Source organism: Mastomys coucha, unplaced genomic scaffold, assembly GCF_008632895.1.
Source record: "Mastomys coucha isolate ucsf_1 unplaced genomic scaffold, UCSF_Mcou_1 pScaffold22, whole genome shotgun sequence".
In the NCBI taxonomy this organism is placed as follows: Eukaryota; Metazoa; Chordata; class Mammalia; order Rodentia; family Muridae; genus Mastomys; species Mastomys coucha.
Window position 1 is genome coordinate 152245356 of NW_022196905.1, and position 25411 is coordinate 152270766.

General features: G+C 40.2%; 1 long non-coding RNA gene across 4 annotated transcripts in view; it reads right to left on the reverse strand.

Moving 5' to 3' along the window:
• The window catches only part of LOC116071138, a 30465-nt gene extending 13332 nt beyond the window's left edge, over window positions 1–17133 (reverse strand). For 2 of the 4 annotated variants that reach the window (XR_004110727.1, XR_004110728.1), the window contains exons 1-5: window positions 16940–17133; window positions 16749–16839; window positions 11336–11521; window positions 9858–9998; window positions 9605–9732 (exon numbers count right to left, since the gene is read on the reverse strand). This is a non-coding gene — a long non-coding RNA (uncharacterized LOC116071138). Of the gene's footprint in view, window positions 1–1151; window positions 1230–3259; window positions 3489–9604; window positions 9733–9857; window positions 9999–11335; window positions 11522–16748; window positions 16840–16939 lie in introns of all 4 variants that reach the window. The other 2 variants (XR_004110726.1, XR_004110725.1) reach the window with 2 other exon arrangements.
• Between the last annotated feature and the right edge of the window lie 8278 nt (window positions 17134–25411).

Here is a 25411-nt window from a genome sequence, read left to right on the forward strand (position 1 = left end):
ATGAGCTATTGGCATTTCACAATTGATAGCTTCTAGAGGTGATTGAGTCCCTTATTTTTAGGGATTTGGGTCTTGAGATATTACCCAGGAGATATTCATGCACATACATGCAGCAATAAAGGGACTGGATAATATGTATATACACACACACATACAGACACACATACACACATACACACACACACATACACACACACATACACACACACACACATACACATACACACACATACACATACACACACATACACATACACACATACACACACATACATACACACATACATACATACACACATACACACACATACACACATACACACATATATATGTATATACACACACATACACACACATACATATATATATATGTATATACACACACATACACACATACATATATATGTATACACACATACACACACATATACACACACATAAACACACACATCACACACATACACACACATATACACACACATACATACACACATACACACACAGACACACATATACACACACATACACACATATACACACATACACACATACATACACATACATACACACATACACACACATACACACACATACATACACACACATACACACATACACACATATACACACACACACATACACACACACATATATGTATTAATGAGAGAGAAACAGAAGAGAGAGAGGAGAGAGAGAAGAGGAAGCATGCAATGAAGTTGGGAGGAGAAAGGGTTGGAAGGGAAAGGGAAGAAATTGGCGGGGAATGAGTCAGAGTGGGATTTGATCTAAACATAGTATATAAGTGTGTCAGTGTTAAATAACATACTTAAACATAAACAAGTAGATAAGTATTTAAAAATTGAATAAAGCAGATTTAAAAAACAAATTACAGTGTTGTCCTAACGGCAAGTGCTTGTTGGATGGATATTTTGTGACAAAGCACTTCATACCTCAGTAGTGCTTCCAGCAAAAGTCTTCCATCTTGTCAGTCAGGAAACTGAGGCATACTGGAAGCTGTGGAGACTGTGAAGGGCAGTATCCTGACACAGTCACCACAGACCATCTGACTGCTGCACCCACATTCTTCCAGAGACTTCAACAGTGTGGCCCAGATGGGCCATTAATCACTTCCACTACATTGGGAAAGTTACCTATTAGGTGTCATCCACTTGGTCACTCTGGAAAATAGCTGCCATGTTTCCATGTTTCTTTGGACTGTGACATCTTATCTGCAGAATGAGAAAGTCTGAACTGTCCAGTTGGCTTTCTCACCTGTGCTATAATTTCCACACCAACTAGGGCAAGACTATAGAAAGAAGACATTTAGATATATTCTTAAGACATCCCAGAGTTTCAGGAGATATATATATATATATATATATATATATATATATATATATATATATATATATATATATATGTATATATATATATATTCACCTCTAGAAGCTATCAATTGTGAAATGCCAACAGCTCATCCATGCTAGTTTTGCCTGGCTTGATATTATACAAGTCCTGTGCATATATATATATGCATATATATATATATAGAACTTATAGGCACAAGGAAGGACTTTCTGAACAAGACCCAATAGCACAGACATTAAGACCAACAATGGACCCCAGGAAACTGAAAATTTTATGTACAGCAAAGAACACCAGCATTAGAGTTAACTGCAGCCTACAGGATGGGAAAAAGTCTTTATGTATTATATATCTAACACAGAGTTGACATATATCACAAACAAAGAGCTAAAGAAAAAAGGAAGAAGACAAGCAACCTACTAAGATACGGACTGTGGATATATTCAGGATATGTGTATTTAAGTCACTTATATATTTTTTCACAGGCATGGACACTGCTATACTCAGCTAAGACAACACACTACTTTCCCTCTCTCGTATTCCTTTGTTACAAACCCGAGTACCATTTGATGCTCAAGTTTCATGCACCTCTTTGTCTTTTATTTCAAGAACAAGAATGAACTGAGCTCAGACTTGTCCTTGATTTTTTTTTTTTTGAGAACATGCTTAATTTCTTTACTTACCAAACCAGCCATCAATGAAACATTTATTCTCCACACTGTATTCCTCTCAGTTCAAATCCTTTTAGACTACATTTTTGGTCAAGTGCAGCCAGCGAAATAAAATAATCTTTTGTTCATATAACTTCACCATTCCCATTCTTAGATGAAAATCATTTAAAGTAAAGAATTTAATTACTTGCTTTGCCACTGACTACAACCATTTGAAAAATTTCTCTTTTATAAATCAATATTTTTAATCTACTTTAAATACACTCACAAGTGTGGGTTCTTTTTTTTTTTTTAATAAAACCTTTAAGAGGCACAGTATGTTCACTGCTTTGAAGAAATCCTGTTGACAAATGGGTGCTTCAGATCTCCACTAAGATGTATCTGTTGTGTCACCATCTGGCAGAGAGGGACAAGTTCAACTCCTGAGCTTTGTGCCTGGCCTTCCTGTTCACCTTCCCCACTAGGAAGACCAGGAGTGTTCCAAGCTGCATACCACATCAGGCTCGGTGGGGGCGGGGCCCAGGTGCTTTCCCACCTGTGCTGCAGCTGCATATGCTCTTGCCTAAGCAAAATGGGTCTTGTAAGCTCTCTTGAAATAATCACAAGTTTATCTTCTCAGAAGATTCTCCTCTGCTGAGATCTGCTCTTGACCTTCACCTCATGGTTTCTGTGTGTGGACAGTGGTGGGATGACAAAAATGTTTGATGAAAGGGAACTTCAGCATTTAACTCATGAATCATGGGAAGATCCATGCTGTGTGTGTGTGTGTGTGTGTGTGTCATGCTCTCTCTCTCTCTCTCTCTCTCTCTCTCTCTGTGTGTGTGTGTGTGTCATGCTCTGTGTGTGTGTGTGTCATGCTCTGTGTGTCATGCTGTGTGTGTGTGTGTGTGTGTGTGTATTCTGTGTGAGAGGAATTATGCCAGCTACATCTTAGGATGTTATTAACTATAGAGTGTCATCCAGAATCTTCTACTGTGCGATATTAGCACAACAACTCTGAGTTCTGTTGGGGGCAGAAGGGAGCTGACACTGCTGTCTCTATTCCAGGTACCGAGGCCTGTGTTAGTTTGTGTACTCGTTAATTAATGATCAGAAAGAACATAGCATTTATAGTTTTAATGTTTTTTTTTAACCATACCCTCATAACTGAAAATCAATAAATGACAATAAAATCATTGTAATCTTAGTTATAGTAATTTTAGAAGCCATAAACTTCAGCCAACCATGTCTGAAAAATGATGCTCTGGTTTCCCATCTTTCAGGGTCTTGAAACTTGCATCTTGAGGAATGTACTGCTGAAGTACCACGTGCTGAAAGAATTCTGACTGCAGCAGATGTCCATACATACACACGGAAGCAGAGATGTGCCTTGCATTTTAAATTGCGAAACTTTAGGGACAGAAGTAAGTCCACTGTGACATGAATTCTTGTAATAAATTTGCTCTGCAAAGGCTTCAAAGTGGATATTAACAAGTCAAAATAAACATAGCTGTCCCAGCTAGCTTATTTATGCATACAATTTAAACTATGTGCCTATGCATTTATTTTCGCAAAAAAATGTGCACTGTCATATGAAGGCTTTGGAAACATATTTTTCAATATACATTGTGCTACTAAGTAGAATTCTATAAGAAGCCACACATAAAAATCAAACATATAAAGCATTAGATGAGACACAATAATTTAAAATAAGCATTTTGGTACAGATCTGAGAATATATACTCTTGAAAGGATGTAACTGGAGTATACTAATGTACAATGTGCATGTACACATGCACAGGGGTAGTGTAAACATATATGTGCACATACAAAATTGGACAATAGAAAGTACCACCGAAATAAAAACTAGTAGTGTTAAGGAAATTATTTATTTATTTATTTATTTATTATATGTAATTACACTGTAGCTGTCTTCAAACTCTCGAAAAGAGGGAGTCAGATCCCATTATGGATGGTTGTGAGCCGCCATGTGGTTGCTGGGATTTGATCTCAGGACCTTCGGAAGAGCAGTTGGTGCTCTTAACCACTGAGCCATCTCTCCAGCCCAAGGAAATACTTTTTTATTTCTGAATTATCTGTGGTTTTGGCCAGCCTTATTCTCAGCACAGATTAGGAATAGTGTGTAAATATTTAATTTTAAGTTAATAGAACTTGATGAGTGAGTTGTGAAAAGCTGCTTTTGGTAGTGATATGCTGGACAACTTAGAGTATTTGAATGTCAAGTTTGATTGTGCTTCTGTGGTATGTCCAACCGTTAGACCCTGGGAAAATAGCCCAAGGTTTTGAAAAAGCACAGTTGGTAGCTCTCAGGGGTCTGCCATCTAAAACTCCACAAGTGTATGACTGCTTTAGATGGAAATGCCTGTTCATATTGTCAGCATCTCTGTCAGTTTTACTAACATGACTCTTGTTCAGGATGAAAATGTCTTTAGAACATGAAAATTTGTACTTTCTTAATAACTATAGAAAAGATTATGTGACCAAAGCTGGGGTAAAGCTAGCATGAGGAGGGAAATTACAGCAACAATGTTGGGGGGTTCAAATTTCCAAATTTGACTCTCATTTTCCATGGGAGGGCTTTTGCACAGACTGTATTTCTCCCTCAATATTATCTTTTAATGTTTCTTCTCAAGCAGGCCATACTGAGAGCTAGCATTTAGCCAGGGAGCCAGTCAAAGGCCATGATTGCCAGAGTCCAATCTCAGTGCATTTCATGTGGTATCAGCAATTTGCAGTCCATGGATGGAGCTGAGGTCCCTCCTAGCGGATGCAAAAGTGCGATAGGGCTCCTTCAGCAAAGCCCTCTAAAGTCCTAATCTAAAGTAAACAGTGTCTCCCGGTTCTCAGGTAGAGTTTGGATTCCTAGCAGCTTTCCAGGGCAAGGAAAAGGTCAGTAAACATCACCAGAATAAAAGACAAAGCCCATAAGACTGCCTCACAATGAGTAAAACCCTCACAACCAACCAGAGCAACAAGGATGGTTAGTGTGGGGAAATGTTGGGTCAACTCCCCAGCCTTGAAAGGAAGGAAGGTGTTTCTGGAGTTTACTGCTCTGTAAAGACAACATATTGATCAAGCTGCAATTCCACCTGATAATCTTCAAACACTGGTGAAGTAAGATAGGAGAAGATACATTTTTAATAATTGCCTTGGTGGGAAAAACAGTTTGTATATGCGGTATTCCATAGAACAGGCTGATTCCAAGGGGAGGTTATCTTAGTGTTTCAGAAAATTCAGAAAAAAAGACAAGAGGAGAAAGACAAGCTCAAACTCAGACATGTATGAACAGCTCACCCTCATAGAAAACGGCAAGGAAAGAGGTTCTTATTTTCATTTCCCACGGGGCATAAAATATCTGAATTACAAAATAGATTCACTCTGCCTGGCATGTGAATCCAGAATCTAGAATCTTCATTTTAGATAAGGTGCAGGGGACTGCTCTTGGAGTGATCAGATGGTATGGATAGTAGGAGATCATTTTCATAAAAGCTAGGGGGGTCTGTTTTTACTTTGATTTGGGAGCTAAAGACAATGCCAGAGCTGCTTGGGCAATGACTGACTGGGACCATTGCCTTCCCACCATTAGATCAGCTGACTCATGAAGTCTTCTGTGTCTACCAGACTGCAAGAATGCACCCTCCACCCTCCATGTCTCTAACCTACTTGGAGTTTATTACGTGTTCTGAATTGTGTGGAGCTGGCAATTTGATGAAGGAAGAAAAATACACTGAAAAGACTCTTTTTTCTTTTTTTTTCTTCTTTTCCTTTTTTTTTTTTTTTTGCTTCTTTGTTTAAAATTAACATCTGCTGTCTTCTTGACCTGAATTCTGACAACACAATTGGTATGAAATATTGGTTTGAACTCCAAACCAGAAATCCTGAGTGTAGCTCTCTGCCAAATAGGTGCTAGTTAGAACCAGCTGCCCACAGCGGAACTGCTGAATGCTTCAAGGCTGCCTGTGATCTGAGCAAACCCTGGGCTCAGCCTTTCAAAGGGAGATTGCCATTTTGCAGAATTCTCTAGGATGGATGATGTCACCTGTGATAAATCAGAGTGTTATCTCTCTCCTGCTTGTATTTATCCCTGTGAACATCTTAGATGGAAGGAGAAATAATGAGATAGGCATTCATGTGTGCTTGCATGTGTGTGCACTCATGAATACTTCTGTGAGTGCATTCCTCCTTGTGTGTCTGAGGGCATGCATGCATGCTTGTATTTGTGTATGTGTGCATATGTGTTTGTGTAGAATCTCTAAGGTATTGTTTGAGCACAGAGGCCGTGTCTGGCAGTCTAGGAGCAAAGACAGTTGCCTGCTGTCTCACCTCTGTGGCCACATTCCATCCACATCTCCTGAATTTTACCAAAAAAAAAAAAAATCTCTGAAGGGCAACACTGGCCGTGGTCATCTCATTAAGCACAGAGTTCTCTTTTCAACATAATTAGTCATCTAATTACTCATCCAAAATTAGTTAGTGCATTCATATGCCTAATTAATTAAAATTTCATTCAAAGTACCCTGTTGGTAATGCTTTTGTTCTCTTGTTCTGACAAATCAAATTACTGAGGGACAGATTTGATTTGGAAATTGGTTTAGGTTGAGTCTCATCATAGGCATATTAAAATATTAATGAATAAAAACAGTGAGATATTAATTTCCATAATTAAGATGTACCCCCCCCAGATGTTAATGATTTCTAAGGAGCATTGCTTTCAAGCACAGGAACCATAAATCCCCTAGCATTTCAGATTGAGCCTGAGGTTGAAGAGAAAGATCTGAGTTCAACACTTCCATCCATTCCTAGAAATGAAGCTTTGAGCTCAGGGGGCAGCAAAGCCTAGGGTACAAAACGGGGTGAATATCAAGGCTGAGGCACAGTATCACATGTCCACATGGTCAATAGCTACCAGAGGAGACATTTCTAAGTGACAGCCAGCTTCTAATAGTTAATCTACATATTGTGGATTTTTCTATGACAAAGCAGTAACCAGTGGTGTGCAGGTCTGACCATGTAGACATTGCTAGACTCTTTAGTGCATATGAACTCACTAAGTCTTCCTGAGATATGTGTCACCTCAGAGCTTTTGCAGAAGAGCAAACTGAGGCCCAGAAAGGAATCCGCCTGAAACTAATGCATGGAAAGCAGCATCCTGAGTTTTGGAGGCAAATGGATGGAACTAGAAAATGTCATCCTGAGTGAGGTAACTCAGACCCTAAAGGACATGCATGGTATGCACTCACTAATGAGTGGATTTTAACCAAAAACAAACAAACCAACAAACAAAACAAAAACAAAAAATAGAATACCCAAGATACAATCCACAGAATTCAAAAAGTCCAACAAGCTGAAGTGCCCAAGTGAGGACTCCTCAGTTCTACTTGGGAGAGAGAAGAAAGCAATCACAAGTGGGGAGGGAGGGAGGGACCTGGGAGGGAAAGTGGACAGGGGTGTGTGTTGTAGGGGTGGTTGTAGGGGGATGTAAGTGGGGAGAGAGCAGAACCTGATCTGGTATTGGGTAAGGGAAAAGGACTGAAGTCCTGAGGAGCAGCAGAAAGAATGGAAACAGGCAACCTCAGGAAGTAGGAGGTTGGGAGGACCGTGCAGAATGCACCAGAGACCTGGGAGGTGAGAGATTCTCAGGACTCAAAGGGAGGGACCTTAGATGAAATGCAGGACATTAGGGAGAGGGAAATTATAGAGCCCACCTCCAGCAGGAAGACAGGGTATCAAATGAGGGAGGGGGACATTCCACAGTCGCAACTCTGACCCATAATTGTTCCTGTCTGAAAGAACTGCAGGAATGGACATGGAGAGGAGCCTGAGGAAAAGAAGGCTCAGTGATGGGGCCAAAGAGGGATCCAGCTCAAGGGGAGGTTCCAAGGCCTGACACTATTACTGAGGCTATGGAACACTCACAAAAAGGGACCTAGCATGACCACACTCCAGAAGACCCACCAAGCAGCTGAGTCAGAGGCAGATAGTTGCACCCAACCAATGGACAGAAGCAGCTGACCCCTGTTGTTGAATTTGGGAAAGACTAAAAGAAGCTGAGGAGGAGGGCGACCCTGTAGGAGGACCAGCAGTCTCAATTAATCTGGACCTCTGAGATGTCTCAAACACTGGACCACAAAAAGGCAGCATATACCAGCTGATATAAAGCTGACATCCAAACATCCAAGTTGAGACAGAGGGGTGGGGAGGAGGTATGGGATGTGGAGCAGTAGGAGGGTGGATGTGGGGGTAGGAGGAATAAAATAAAATATGGAGTGTTAAATAAATACATTAATTAATCAAAAAAGAACTGTTTGCTTAGAGACCCACACTTAAAGATGAAATGTATCACACACCTTGCTGTTGAAGTGACCCAGAGATAGATGCCACCAGAAGAAAGACAGCTGGAGCAGAAGACTAAGGAATTGTCCTTTGCAGGAGAGAGCCATACTTCTGACCAAGGGGAGGCATGGAGGCCTGCTGCCTATCTCTAGGTTAGCACACAGCTAAAGAGGACAACACCAGGGAGTGAAACCTGACTGTATTAGTCAGGGTTTCTATTCCTGCACAGACATCATGACCAAGAAGCAAGTTGGGGAGGAAAGGGTTTATTCAGCTTACTTCCACATTGCTATTGATCACCAGAGGAAGTCAGGACTGGAACTCAAGCAGGTCAGGAAGCAGGAGCTGTCGCAGAGGCCATGGAGGGATGTTTCTTACTGGCTTGCTTCCCCTGGCTTGCTCAGCCTGCTCTCTTATAGAACCCAAGACTTCCAGCCCAGGGATGGCACCACACACAAGGGGCCCTACCCCCTTGATCACTAATTGAAAAAATGCCCCACAGCTGGATCTCATGGAGGCACTTCTCCAACTGAAACTCCCTTCTCTGTGATAACTCCAGCCTGTGTCAAGTTGGCACACAAAACCAGCCAGTACACTGACATTTTCAGAAATTAGAAAATAATTTTTAAGGTCATCTTCATTGAGATAAACGCTGGCTTTAATAAGAGCTGAGAAAAGCAACACTGGGTGCTTCCAGAGTGGCTTTGAGAAAGATAGGAGAAATGGAATATAGCTGAGTTATAGTCCATCTTGTCAAGTGTCTATTCCTAACCACTGAACGTAGGGTCATTGCAATACCAGAAACACTACGAGAGTGCCTGGAGGCCCATGAGTCATGGTGTGTCCCTGCCTCTGCCTTCTGTAACTGTACAATCTCATCCAAGGTTGGTTCTCTGCTTTCTGACCCATTTGGGAGTTCTGATTTCTGCTTTTAAATTTGTTCTCTAGTTAATTGTGTGTGCTGACCTGGGACCTGATTTCCCTGAGCCCCCTTCCCCATTTGCAAGAGAAAGGTATGTGTCATTTTCGATTTAAAGCTGAATTTTCTAAGTGATCTTGTAATGACTAATGTGCTTCAATGTCCTCACATGTAATGGAAATAAGGACAGAAGAGCAAACACACTTCACACCAGAAGTTGGTGAGCATAATACGCATTGAGTTATTTCTCTGGATAATATAGGAACACTCTATGAATATCATTCAGATGTCATATAATATTAGCATCTATATTTACCTTTTCTCCCTTCCTTCCAAGTCAGAGCTAAGTGTATTCCCAGGACGGTTCATTCACAGATCAGGCTTTGGCATAAATCGAGGCTATTTCCTTTAGCTATACTGTAAACTCCGTTTAAAGATCTAGTTCTGAAAAACAGAAAGGGCCAATGACTCGTCTCTGTATTAGCTTTATAAAAGGAAAAATTTAAAACCTAGGGAAGGAGATGGCAATAGGTCCCAGTTACCCAGCCACACAAACATAGGCTGCTCACCCAAGTGCTCAAATCAGTGGCTGTCAGGAGTCTCTTCTCCTCCTCCAGGAGCTTTGGATCCTGCTTTGCTATCTTCTCTTGTGTCAGCCCTTGCAGTGCAGCTGCAGAGGCGGGATACATTGTTTCTTCTTTCAGCTCCACCTTTTAAGATGGGGAAAAAAAATAATGCTTCCATTTTCTTGTTCATTTCTCAAGAGGGTTTTTGGTTTTGTTGTTTTGTTTGCCTTAGGGATGTGTTTTAGGAAAGAAAAACAATGGAGATGAAATTTCATTGTAGGCTTAAGAAATTCTTAAAGCAGCAATTGGACGAAAGGATGGAGGCAAAGGAGGGAGTCGGAGGGAAGAGGCTGGAGTGGGCTGCAGGGGCAGGTGGGAGGCTGGAGGAGGATGGTGGGGGGGAAGGCTGGAGGTGAGAGGAGGCTGGAGGTGGGAGGAGGCTGGAGGTGGGAGGCAGGGTCTGGTGGGAGGCTGAAGGTGGGAGGAGGCTGGAGGTGGGAGGCAGGGGCTGGTGGGAGGCTGAAGGTGGAAGGCAGGGGCAGGTGGGAGGCAGGAGGTGGAAGAGGGTGCAGACTCCCCTTTCTCCATTTGCTGCTTTTCATCTCTCTTCCCCTCTGTTTCTGATTCTGCCTCCCAAAAGCTCCCAAGAACATGAGACCAGCTCCCTGTCTTCCATCCCTCACTCACTGGGAATGGGGAAGCAACAGACAGAAGGTCCCTCCATAATTGCTCTGAGTTGCTCAAAACTCATTTTTGTTTTGTTTTGTTTTGTTTTGTTTTGTTTTGTTTTTGCAGGTAGTCTTACAGATTCCCTGCTGCAGATGTTTCTGTGTGTATAAAACGCCTCCATTCTGAGTTATCTTCTCGCCATTTTGTAAGTATCCAGGGCCTTCACTGGAACCGAGACACTTTAATTATCAAATTAGCACAATTTCATGGTTGGTATGTTCAATTTCTCACTAGACTTTATTTTCATTTTAAAAAAACCAATCATTGCTTTCGCCCTAGTGATATAGGAAGTGTATTGTGCTTTGCTGCATACTCAGGAATACTGAACACCCCTCTCAAATCTCTCCACGTGGAGACTTTTCTATGCTTTGTCTATATTAACTTTTTTTTTATCCATGGCTGTTTAACAGGTGTTTAGAATATTTTAATTCAGTAACATACCATAAATCTTACACACAGTGTTCTTCATGCTGGTAGACACACCAATAGTCTTATATAACAAGTGTAATGTATATCCAGTTACTCTTTTCTTCAGTTACCTGGTATTTTAAGTTTTGTTTCATATGAAAAAGTAGATTTATATTATATATTATATATCACATATTGTATATTATATATTGTATATTATGTATTATATATTTATCACATGTTATATTATGTGTTATATATTATGCACCATATTACATAATACATATTATATACTATATATTGTGAATTTTTCTTATGTATTATAATAATTTGTTCTTATTTACCCCATATATTGTCCTCCAGCATCTCTCTTCTGATCATAGGTGTCTCCTTCCTTATTCTTCACTCTTGACTCTGGCTTTCATGATTCCTATATTCCACATTTATTAATACGTTAGGAGCTTCAGCTCTGTTAGAAACAGCAACATCTCCTGACTTTTTCTGTGACAGAGTTGCATGAACTCAGCTTCCTGTACAGAGAGAAAAGAAATCTGTGTTTGTGTTAAGGGTAACCAGAACTCCTGCTATTAAGTAATGAAGAGCTGTAGGGAGTTCTTTGTTTTTAGGTTATCAAGCAGAAGTGATGGACAGGACCGGGTGGATCAAAGCAGCGGTGATTGCAGTGGCTTGAAGTTTCTGGAGTTTTCTGTGGAATTTCTTTGTACTTACTCAGTACAAAGTGCTTTGTAGGTTCTGTCTGTCTTGTGTGGGATGCACACTCACCTGCCGGCTCACCTACATTGATATTTAGAGCTATGGAGTAGACAAAGACACACCTAAGCAGAGTAACTGTGGTGTGCATAGATTCTACTGGAAGATGCCAGTTGCCTGAGTTTGGTGACCCACGCCACCATCTTGGTAATCATCTCCTTCAGAACCCCTTTATTGGGGTGTCATTTGATTAGTCCCAAAGTCCATCTTTAAGGGTGAAACTGAATTAATTTTGGCAAATTTGCAGAGTCATGCAAATGTTACATAATCTAGACTGCTGTAATGATCTGGATTCATTTCCGTGAACACATTCCTACCCTGCTCAGGACTTATTAACTTGCTGTGTTCTCTTTAGGTTTGTCTTTACAGATTCTTCATGTAAATGCAATCATGAAGGTCTTGGTGTCTGGAGGGTTGTATTTGGCATAGTGATTTTGGCATTCATTGTATTATAGACACAAGATTTCTTTTTATGAAGTTAAGTTTTATCATTGAACATGTTCTCGGTTCAAACTATCTCTCTTCCCATCATTTTTGTCCAGGTGCCTACACAACACAGGCCCATGTAGGATAAATAAAAGATCATGTTAAGGCAATGAGTTGGTGATCTTTCTGATTGAAAAAGTATTATCTAGAACTTGATGATTCAGGAAGAGTGATCTAGAAGAAAGTGCATGGTCATGTGAAATTCTAGTAGTTCACCATGAAACACTCATTCAGGAGATGGCCAACCATAGTAAAACAGACCCAAATAACTACAAAACTTTATGTAGACAAGAAGGGAAATGGCAATATCATTGTTTGGAATTCAATGAGTTCAAGGGCAGCAGCTACTGCAGAGACCCCAGACAGGACAGGACAAGAGTGCAGTGGGTACTCACCATGTTGGTGCGAGGCAGCTGCACAGAGTTGCCTTCATACTGAAGTGTCCATAAACTACACAGATTTCTCTATAAGACCCCGAGTCTCACTAGGATGCTTTATTAAAATCCAGCGAAGTCAGCACAAGGCATATGAGGGGAAATATCTTGAAAGATGTTTATTACTATGCTAGGGTCATTAGCAAAAGAAAGCATTTTTCAAGTTGGTAATATTTATTTTTAGAACAAAATTGCTAGCAATATAGTATTTTTGTTTAATACCATTGTGTGTGTGTCTGTCTGTGTGCATGTCTGTGTCTCTGTAGGTCCATGCTACAGTGGAGTCTGGGATCTAACTCAGGTCATTAGGCTCAGCATAAGTGGTTTTATTCACTGAGCTATTCTCCTGGCCTGCTGGTAATATTTTCTGAATTTTTGTTTTATTGTTACTAAGTCTAAAACTGGCTCTTTATTATACACCATGTTTTTATTTAGCAAAGTATTCATTTACTTAGGACTTACACATCTTCCAGGCCCAGCACACACTAGTATCTTTTCAGACTTTATGAAAACAGTGAGCATATATGTACATTCTAGGAGTGAGTACTCTGGACAGGGTATCTCCAGTGGGCATCTCCAGTCACATAAATTGTGAAAACAGCCATTATCTCTGGCAGTCATGTGGGAGCCCAAAGCTAACTAGGAGTGCTTTTATGTAATGTCTTTATTATTTTAAAACTAAACCTTATTTTTAAAAGCCATTTTAGAATTATAGGAAAATTAAAAATAGAGTAGTGTTGCTATGGCGTCCTTTCCTGCTTCCCCATACAGGGGTGAGTTTATTTTAATCGATGAATGAACGCTGATGGATCGTTGTTAATTAAAGTCTGAAGCTTACTCTGTTTTCCTTAGTTTTTATCCGCTGCCATCTTTCTATTACAGAATCCTGTCAGATATTAGGACTTTCCTCTGGTTGCCATGCTTCTCTAGGCTTCCCTTAGCTACAACACCATCTTTAGACTTTAATTTTGGTGTCTTTGAGAGTTCTGAGAACTAGGCACAGGCTTTGAGAGGCCTTTCTCTGCCTCAGGTTTGTTCATGGCACTATGAATGTACTGAGGGAGGATCTCAGAGGTACAATGTCATCCTTATCCTGTAGTGTGAAAGGGATGTGTGAATTTATCACCATAGATGTTGTCTTCCGGCACCTGGTTTTGGTTGTGTTCACCAGGTGTCTCAGCTGCAAACTCACTGCCCTGCAGTCCCCTTCTGAGTTAGGAAGTTGCTATTTCCAGATCACAAAAGAGGAGGATTTGTGCCCCACTTCCTTGAAGGCAGACTAGGCACATAAATCACACGAGTTTCTTCAGGGTGAGAGGTTTAGTCTTCCTCTGCCTTATGTCAGTGGGTGCTCAAGCATCTTTGTACACTGTTGAATTCTGTGGGTTATTTTATTATTTATTACTTTATGTTATTACTTTATTCTCTTGCTCTTTCTCAAACTGATCAGCCTTTGAGTTTGTCTTCATTTGGGTCTGTGACCCTCTGAAACATACCATCCATGTAAGGATGTTATCATTGTTGTTGGTAGTGATTCTTCCTTGATTTCCCCCAGGAAGAAGTGGTTGTCTCATTGTGTGTATTTCCTCATTCTGTCTTTGTCTACCCAACTTGGATCAACCCAGCAAGCCAGGGAACCCTGGTTCCTCTGTCAGAGAATCATACAAGGAGCGCTGGATGTTAATTGTACTTTTCCACTTCTAGCTCATACTTTTAAAAGGTAATTTCAAAAGACAAAGGAAAAAATAAGTACGATGATATTTGGAGATTATGAAAACTACCTTTTATACAGGCTGAAATATCCTATAAATCCCAAACAAGTTATTTTTTATTTTTTGATACTAAACCATTGCAACATTCCAGACCAAACATGTTTTCTTTTATTTCCGTTGAATATCTTTCATTAGACAAACATTTTCATAAGGTTCTTCTGAATGATTTTAAAGGAATAGATGCTGCAAATTCATAGCCCCTTTGAATTAATTATTATTTACAGAATAAATGTATTAAATTAAACATAATGTTCTAACAAACAACTTTTATACAGAAACAGTTTCTCTTGTGCACTCATGAGTGATGGGGATACAGGAATGTCAGGCAGTTTTGCTGTTGTTATAATATCTTAGGCCATCAGGGTTATGATATCCCTTGGTAATATGACTTTATGAGGGAGTAGTGAATCTTACTCACTAGACGACAGGAAAAAGGAGCAACCAATGTTTATATATCTTTTCCTTGTCTAATGTGTGGGTGGATAGAACATCATTACAGAATATTATTATTTTTTAAATGTAGGAGTGCTTTGTCTGCATGTAAACCTGCATGCCAGAAGAGGGCATCATCACTTTATAGGTGGTCATAAGTCACCATGTGGTTCCTGGGAACTGAACTCAGGACCTCTGGAAGAGCAGCCAGTGTTTTTGTTTTGTTTTGGTTTTAATTTTTTATTAGATATTTTCTTTATTTACATTTCAAATGTTATCCCTTTTCCTGGTTTCCCCTTCGAAAACCCCCTATCTTTTTCCCCCTCCCCCTGCTCACCAACCCACCCACTCCCACTTCCCTGTCCTGGTATTCTCCTACACTGGAGCCTTCACAGGACCAAGGGCTACTCCTCCCATTGATGTCGAACAAGGTCATCCTCTGCTACATATGCAGCTGGAGCCATGAGTCCCTCCATGTGTACTCTTCGATTGGTGGTTTAGTCCCTGGGAGCTCTGGGGGTACTGGTTGGTTCATATTGTTGTTCCTCCTATGGGGCTGTAAACCCCTTCAGCTCCTTGGGTCCTTTCTCTACCTTCTTCACTGGGGACCCTGTGCTCAGTCCAATGGTTGGCTGCGAGCATCCACCTCTGTATTTGTCAGGCACTGGCAGAGCCTCTCAGGAGACAACTATATCAGGCTCCTGTCAGCAAGCACTTGCTGGCATCCACAATAGTGTCTGGGTTTGATAACTGTATAAGGGATGGATTTCCAGGTGGGGCAATCTCTGGATGGCCTTTCTTTCAGTCTCTGCTCCAAACTTTGTCTCTGTAATTTGTACCATGGGTATTTTGTTCCCCCTTCTAAGAAGAACCAAAGTAGCCACACTTTGGTCTTCCTTATTCTTGAGCTTCATGTGGTCTGTTAATTGTATCTTAGGTATTCCGAGCTTTTGGGCTAATATCCACTTATCAGTGAGTGCATACCATATGTGTTCTTTTGTGATTGGGTAAACTCATTCAGGATGATATTTTCTAGTTCTATCCATTTGGCTAAGAGTTTCATGAAGTCATTGTTTTTAATAGCTGAGCATACTCCATTGTGTGAATGTACCACATTTTCTGTATCCATTCCTCTGTTGAAAGACATTTTGGTTCTTTCCGGCTTCTGGCTATTATAAATAAGGCTTCTATGAACATAGTGAAGCATATGTCCTTATTACATATTGGAGCATCTTCTGGGTATATGCCCAGGAGTGGTATAGCTGGGTCCTCAAGTGGTACTATGTCCAATTTCCTGAGGAAATGCCAGACTGATTTCCAGAGGGCTTGTACCAGCTTGCAGCCAGTGTTCTTAATCACTAAACCATCCCTCTAACCCCAGAATGTTCAATTAAACCTCGCCAGTTCATTTGTTTATTTTTTCATACTTTCTAAAGAAAATGTTTTAATATCATCTAATTAAGAATTTTTGCTTGAAATTATAATTTACTAGAAGCTTTACAACCTGAAAATCTTGGGGATTCTTCATATTAAATAATATGAGTAAAGATTTTTCTACTGATTTTGAGCAAGATGAGCATGGATATATCAAGGATCATGATATGTAAGTTCAATTTTGGAATGGTTCTGGCATTCTCCAAAGGCTTGTTCTTTGCAAAGTATCACGAGTGATGGAGAACAGAGAATCAGGGTGTTGCTGGGACAATCTTCCATTATTTCAGCTGCTATGAATTACAATGCTCAGCACAACCAGAGCCTCTGGTTTCTTCTTTAGGTGAAAACTTTGCTCTGCTATAGTGATATTCTCTGCAAAATGTATATACTTTGTTATATCATAGAAGTAAGAACATGAACCAACACACATGAGTTTATCTTCAACACTGGGCTTTCAGTTGGGTTTCATAGCGATGTTTACAATAGCAGATCATCTTGGTGGATTAGATTTCTTGGACTCTGTGAACAAGATTTAAAAGCAGCTGCATTAATGGAATTAGGGTCAGAAGCATCTCCTGTCACTAGCAGCCTAGGACATGGCACGGGTTATGTCTCTTACCTCAGATGCACAGGAAAACCTGTAACACTGATGAGCGAGGGCAGTTTAAATGGATGTTGCCACCACACAGTGAATAGTCACAGTTCTCACAGTGTGTTGAAGGATGGAGAAACTCATTTCTGTTTTCCTGTGACTCCTTGGCTACTCTTCATTTCTAGAATCTTCTCATCATTTCTGGAATCTTCTCATCAATCATTTCTAGAACCTTCTCATTCTAGAATCTTTTCATCAATCATTTCTAGAATCTTTTCATCATTTCTAGAATCTTCTCATCATTTGTAGAACCTCCTCATCAATCATTTCACATAAATGTCTATTGTGAGGCTTAGATACCATGAAGTTATATGTAATTGCAGATTTCTACCAGCAGTGAATACAATTCCACGAGGATCCGCATTTGTTACTTAATGGGACACTAACCAATTTTGAATGCAGCTTTCTCTGTTGTGAACATTCCCTGAGGGTCTATCCAAACCTCTGTCCCTCAGAGGCTCTAGGATTTGCCTCAACTCCCCTACTGCTTCCAGTACTTGCCTGGAGCTGGATGAACTCTCTCAACAAACAGCTTTATCCTCTGTTAGTATACAGAATATGCTTTTAACCTGTGAAAGTTGAATGATTAAATTTTTAATTTATTTTTATTGTATGGTATGCCATGTATGTGTTCTTGTGTATGTGTATGTGTGGAGGATACAGGGTAGGGGGTCAGAATACAGATTATGTTACCTTTGAGACCAGGTCTAAAGCTCATCAAGTAGGTTGAGATACCTGGCCAGACCCTCTGTCTCCCCAGGGCTCAGACTGTGAGTGTGTACCACTACACAGGGCTCTTTTAACATAGGTTCTGGGACTAGATTTCAGCTTTACATGCTCAAAATGCACTTTTTGAGCCTCTCCAGCTCAAAAGTAGAACTTTGATATGAACTGATATTTACATCAATTGATAACAAGAGCCTATAGTGGAGAGAGAGCTGAATAAAAGATACAGCTCATTGTGTGGTGAGCCTGCCCTTCCTTCTGCTAACTCCTATCCTACAGTTCAAGCAAGGATGGGTAATGGCCATTTTCTAAAAAAGCAACAACAACAACAACAAAATTGACTCAAGCTAAAGTCTTCTGGGAAGAAGAACCGCAATTGAGAAAATATTTCTATTAAATTGTCCTATAAACAAGACTGTGGGAGCATTTTCTTGATTAGTGATTAATGTGGAAATGCCTAGCCCATGGTGGGCAGTGCCACTCCTAAGTAAGTGGTCCTGGAGTATATAAGAAACCAAACCAAGCAATCATGGAAAGAAAGCCAATAAGCAGAGTTCCTCCATGACCTCTTGTGGTGGTTTATATACATGCTAGCCCCAGATACTATTAGAAGTATCTGTTAGAGTGGGCGTGGCTTTATTGGAGTGGGTGTGTCATTGTGGGCGTGGGCTTTAAGACCCTCATCCTAGCTGCCTGGAAGTCAGTAATCTGCTAGCAGCCTTCAGAAGAAGATGTAGAACTCTCAGCTCCTCCTGTACCATGCCTGCCTGGATGCTGCCATGTTCCTGCCTTGATGAAAATGGACTGAACTTCTAAACCTGTAAGCCAGCCCCAATTAAATGTTGTCTTTATAAGAGTTGCCTTGGTCATGGTGTCTGTTTATAGCAGTGAAACCCTCTGCTTCAATTTCCACCTCCTTGCTCCTCCCTCAGAGATAGAATGTGACCTGGGATGTATAAGCCAAAGAAACAGTTTTCTCCCAGGTTGCTTTGTGTTATGGTGTTCATCACAGCAATAGAAAATCACACTGGACCATGGCCTAAACACAGCTGTAGTAAAGAAGATGGGTTTAGCTTTAGCAACCAATACAGATGTCTATATACAGTAGAGCTAGCTCTGGGGATTGGGATTCCCAGGTTCTCTCATTGGAGCATGCAGACCTATAAGAGATGTGCTCTTTAAGGAAACCAATAGCCATAGTCTCTTTACATGTTGAAAACACATTTAAGCATACATGCCCCATGTTGGGACTCAAAGTTGCAACCACAGGGAAAAGAAAAATGCATTATAAACCATGGGAGATCATATGCTCATTGATATTTTTATTTTGTCAAATATTTATTAATTAAACATGTATTCAAAAATTATTTGTGAGAGTTTCCTTACAAACAGGTACAACTTTAAAATTTGAGATGTCAAAGTAGATGTAAGTACCTTAGCCCCAGGGAGTGAAGATGGGGAACTCACTGGCTAATAGCCCAGCTGAAATGGATGTGTTTGAGTATCCAAGCCCTCCTTTGGGTCTGAAGCCTGGGTTATTTATCACTGCATATGTTCCTAGTTATAATGGAGGGCTTGACACATCACAGGAAGTACCAGTGCTTTGAATGAGTCACTGACTGACTGAGTGGATGAATGAACACAAAGGTGACATTGAAGATAACTCCATTATTTTGACCTCCAGCACCTAGAAAGCATTAGTCTGCTAGAAACAGACTGGATTTGAGAGTAAATAAAATGATCGGAATCAAATGCACTGAATTAGAAGTGAAGGTATTTTCCAAGAGAAAATGTTCATTGAACACTGTAGCTCATGGGAAAATCCAGAACTATTGCAAAAGGGTTCAGTGGCATATTTTCATCAAGACAATCCAGAATGGGTATAAATACAGAGAGAATTAAGACAACAATAACAACAAAAGACTAGATTCTGGTGTGGATGCAATTTATCCTCCCCTGAAGTTCATGCCAGTATATACTGTCTCTTTTAATCTTTTGCACAGATTCTAGGAGATCAATCAGAATTCACCTAGAGCCAGGAGGAAGGTGTGGGATTTGGGGCAGCTACCTTTCAGTTCAGTCCTCACTTTTCAGGCCCTCCTTCTTACAGTCTCCTATCTCTTCTATCCCTCCCCCTGGAGTATTTGTAGTCAATGGTAGAGAGATATCATCTTAGTTATAACATGAGTCCTTAAGGTGACCAATGAAGGAAAATGTAAATATTTTCCCATCAAGAGATTATACATATTTTTTGGATATAGTTAAGGGCTTACTTGTGGCTTTGGATCCTTCTTTCCTGGTGTATATTATTATGTTACTATTTCTGAGTGACATCAGAAGAAGGGTGTTTTTTCAGCTTACATAGAAGAAAAGCAAACTTGTACCAAGTCATATTTGATGTTAACCAAATCTTGGCTGTCTGGGATCTTCTACTCATTACTATGTTTAGCAATGAAGCTATGAGAAAAATTCCAGTCTCACAGTAGAGAAGTTTACACATTGAGATAGGAGTGGGTCTGTGAAAGTATAGCATTCTTGGTAGCATAGCACCAAGCAGAGGAATCCATAACTACTGTTGACTAAGTCCCCCAAAGACCTGGAGGCCTAAAATTAAAGCATGGTTTGGAGGATGACTTTCCAGCCTGGCCTTAACTTAAATGGCACAGAACTTGTGTATCTATAGGACCTAATCTCTTCCTGCCAGTTGAAAACAATATTTCAACAGCTTTTTTTTTTTTTTTCAAAATGGTTCATTACATGGAGATACCATTATAACTCAGACTGGGAAACTGAGGCTGGACAGTAAATTGATTTTTTAAAGTATCTCCTAATTTCCATACATCTTCCCAGATCAGAAACATTTATGACAGAAATCTAAATAGTAAGAACTGCAAAATTAGTGGTTCTCAGAGGAGTCAAAAAACAGGGCAGAGGTCAGGGAGTGTTGTATTGTATGTCATTTCTGGAGGACTTTTAAACCAGCAACCTGGTTGTTCTGGCAAGGGGTCACATCCAAAGATAAGATCTGGCTGGAATACAAACAAACTGCACACCTTTAATCCCTCCTCTGGGATGTACAAATTTAATCTCTCTGGCTGGAATACAGACACACCTTTAGTATACATCTTTAATCCCAAACAATGATGTTTAGCTGAGTGGCAGAGAAAGATTTGACAGAATAAGTCACAGATAGGATACGGCCAACTTTCATGAGAACAGACAGGAAATAGAGGCTGCTTAAGGAATAGTGAGGGAGAGAGAATTCAGTTCAACTCAACTCAACTCAACTCACTCGACTTAACAACTCAACTCACTCCACTGAACTCAACTCAACAACTCAACTCACTCAACTCAACTCAACAACTCAACTCACTCAATTCAACTCAACAACTCAACTCACTCAATTCAACTCAGCTCAGCTCAACTCACTCAACTCAACTCAGCTGACTTGAATTCAATGCAGTTCATTTAGGAGCAGTTCAGTTCTCAGAGATCAGAAGCAGTCTTTCCAAGTGGAGCAATACAGTCAGAAGCTGAGAGAAGCTAATTTGAATCAGTTGGCTTGGAGAGGAGTTTGAGCCAGAATAGCTGAGTTGAAGCAGCCAGCCAGAATTCAGAAAGAGAAAGGATGAATTTATTCAGCAGTAAATCTCAGAGGGTGAAACATTCTAGGCCTAGGTTAGCAGATGGAGGATTGAAGCCTACAAGGTCTGGGTTTGCAGAATATTACATTTTTATAGAGAGGTTAGAATCTTCCAGGCCTAGGCCTAGCGATAGTTAGGTCAGAGAAGGAAATGCACTGGGGATCAGTACAAGTCATGTATTTGTGAAGGTTGGATATGTCTTTCATCTCATCCCTTCCTCTGAAGACATAAAACAAAATTTACAGTCATTATTCTCATTTACCTTTTGTTCATCTTAGAGTTTACCTTTCAGTCACCACCATATTTACATGGTCTATGGACTTTTCTTGCTATTAATCTGCACATAACAACAACAACAAAAAACAAAAACAAAAAATAAGTCAAAGGGTAGATTATATAATATGAAAATAAAATAAAACAAAACCTCAGTAAGACAGCAACAAAAGACAATGTAAAAGAGAATATGTTAAGGTGCAAATAGAAAAGTCTAGAGGACTTTAATTCCTGGGCATGGTTAAATAAATGATCAAAAGAGCAAAAATGGATTGAGCACCACAACAGTACTTACTTCAGATTCTTCCTTCCACTGCACTAGAGTGGATGGTGGCTATCTGTGATATTTCTTAGAATGTGACTGAGGCCCAAGACTGTTGACTAAATTATGGATTGGATTAGTGTGATGGCTTGTATATGCTTGGTCGAGGAAGTGGCACAATTAGAAGATGTGGCCCTGTTGGAGTAGGTGTCTCACTGTGGTAGTGAGATAAGACCCTCATCCAAGCTGCCTGGAAGCGAGTATTCTGCTAGCAGCCTTCAGATGAAGATGTAGAACTCTCAGCTCCTCCTGCACCATGCCTGCCTGGATGCTGCTATATTCCTGCCTTGATGATAATGGACGGAACCTCTGAACCAGTAAGCCAGCTCCAACTAAATGTTGTCCTTTATAAGAGTTGCCTTGGTCATGGTGTCTGTTCACACCAATAAAACCCTAAGACAATCAATATTATGGAAAATGAGTTGAGGTATAGTAGGGAAGGGATGAGACAGAACTTTGGGTTCACTTACAGATCTATAATTGAGCAGGTCATGATCCAAGCTATGATTGAAAAAAAAAAGGGGGAAAAAAAAACAATATGGAGGAACTCTACAGCAAATTGTACCTTTACAGCCAGGAAATGCAATTCTATCCTAGGCCTACATAAAAGGCATACATACTTTATGACTGATCAGTCTGTCAGTTTATAGGTAACTCTGACAAGGTGCTTCCTGATTAAGGACTTGATCTGATATAGACATGGCCTCCCTTGATATGATACAGACTTGGCCTCCCTTGATATGGCACAAACATGGCCTCCCTGTGTAGAAGATACTGTCTTTCCTTTGTATTTCTTTATCCATTTATTTAGAAATTCTGTAAAGCACATCACTGTGGGGAAGGCTATAGGGACTCTGTTCTACAGCAGAAAATCCTGCTAAGTTCACACTGAGAGAAGAGTGCTGGCCTTACCTCCTCACCCACGTGCCTCTCTCAGCTGACAGGGAAAGGCTTCGAGCACCTGCTAAGTGCCTCACTGAATAACTTAGAGGCCCACACTCTTTGTCTGAATGCAAATTTTGAACATAATGTCTCTGGGAGAACCGACCTTCCTTGCAAAACTGCTCATTAATTTCTTAGGAGACCTATTTTCAGACAGCTTCCTACTAAATAAACTATGCCCATGTTTCTGTTATGATTTCTTGCTATATATATATTAATAGCACTTAGACACTTGGTGTATGTACTCAAGGTCTGCTCATTTACATTCGTTGCAGTTCGATCATATTCCAAGCCATGAGCCACAAGGCCTGGCAATGAGGAGATGGAGTTTTTACCTTTAGTAAGGATATACAGAGCAACCACACCAAACATGAAGTCGATTTCCTGAGTCATGGGCCAGGAGAATACTGAGGAAAAAAATGTGTAAATATGATCAGGTACCAGAGAAAGAGAATGAAGGAGGATCCAAGTTGAGAATTAAAGAAGACAGGTTGGTAGCCTGATGAAGGAAGGGATGATAGGTGAAACCTACAGTGTGGATGTGTAGAAGGAAGACTTCTAGTGAGACCTGGAACATTGATAGTGCACCACAACAGACAAGGAACCTTTATTCCACAGGTTCCCACAGTTTCCAACTGGTATTCTTGACATCTCTACTTTTTATTCTACACCCCGTGGTCAGCTGAAGGTCTCAATGCCTTTGTTATCGGCTTGATGTTCACCTCATTATGGGAGGTGCATATAATACTAATAGTTCAACCTTCCGTTTGGGCTCATCTCCTCCTAACCTAATCTTTTCACCCAAGCTGCCCTGCTGGCCGGCTGGTTTGTGGTCTTTCCTTATTTTTAGTTAATTACATTAAAACCCTGGCCAGAGAAAAGAGAGTTCACTAAACTTATCAACAACTTCACCTCTTAAGAGAAAACATGTTAGCCATGTTTGCATACGTCCCTGGTACCATTCTCCTAGCTCTGGGGAAGGACGTGCCCCTTACCCACTCTTCCTGCCATGACTGAATGAGTACTCTGTGGAGTCTGCCTCTTCCTTACTGTGACACATCTATGTACATAGAAACACATAAGCACACATGAAATGGCAGCTCCAGGAAGGAATTTAAAACTCAGTAATGCATATTATATAGCATGAGAAAATAAAAATGAAATCAGCACAGACCAAAGAGACAAAAGTTGAAGTCATTGATTGTATATAGACATACACACACATGTTATGCTATAACATTATATTCATCTTATATATTCATTTTATATATATGTATATATGTACCAAGAAGATTGAAGACTAATAATAGTTGAGAGAAAGTCATGTCTTTGATAGACTATTAAGTAGTCTACGTTGTCGGGGTGACTTCCCTTCCACTGAATGAAGGTGCTTTCCTGTATTTTCAGTTGTTAATTCTCTACAGGTAGAAAGCTAAGTGCCAGCAGGATTTTGGTATTGTCACATCTGTGGCCCTTCACTGGTTTTCAACATGTAAATGCTTGTCCTTCCTCACCTGCCCAATAGATGAAGGTTAGGCAGCCCTCATTGCCTAAATGCAACCCTAAGAGATGGGTCAGGCATTGTCTTGCTAATGATTGGCTCAGCATGGCATATGGCTTTTTGTATAATAAAAAACTGACAACCAGAAATGGGGAAAGAAGTATGGAGGGAGGACTTCTGGGCAGGCAGAGACTTGGGCAGACCCAAAGAGAAGCTGAAGGGAGACAAATGGAACTGGGAACAGGCAGAGAGAACCATGTGGGCAGATAGAATGGCATATAAGTCAGGCTAAGTTAATAGCTAGCTGAAAGACAACAGCTTCAAACTGTATAGAAATCTCCATATCTTAACTAAATCTCATTTGGGATCTAACAGTACATTCCTATAGAAGCAAGGATCAATAGTGATTAAAATTATTAATGAAGACAACTTACCTTTCTCTTCTCTGAACTATTTTTTAACTAAAAATATTTCCTCTTAGCACTTTATGAAGCCAAGGCATTTTTTTTTTTTTGTGGTTTGTTATCTGTGATGACAAAATGAAGTATTACTACATAATTCATTCCTCTTTCCCTAAAAATGAGAGCTAACAGTTAAGACAGCTCCCACGAAGGGGCAGATAACACAGGCTTTAAATGTCAGAAAGAGCAGATGTATCAGAATGTTGTTATTCCTGAGTAGCCACTGAGGTCAGAGGACAGACTCTTAGAATAGTTGCTGAAGGTCAACCCAGGAGCTGGGTTTCCTTCTTGTGGACATATATAGCTGTTTCCTGATCCTGTGAACTCACTCACAAGGTCAAAGAGAAAAAGAGTCCTCCTTGTGTTATTAAGGAATCAAATCAAAATGACTCTAAAGGACTTACTTTAAAGGGAAAGTAAACAGGAAGAAGGAGAAGAAAAAGATAAGTTCTGTGGTCGAGAAAGCTCTTCCTAGTGAAAATCCACTCATGGAAAGGTGTCTATATATTTTCTGAGCCCCATACAGAGAGGATGTCATTTTTCATGATCTCCTAAGCAACAGATTTAAAA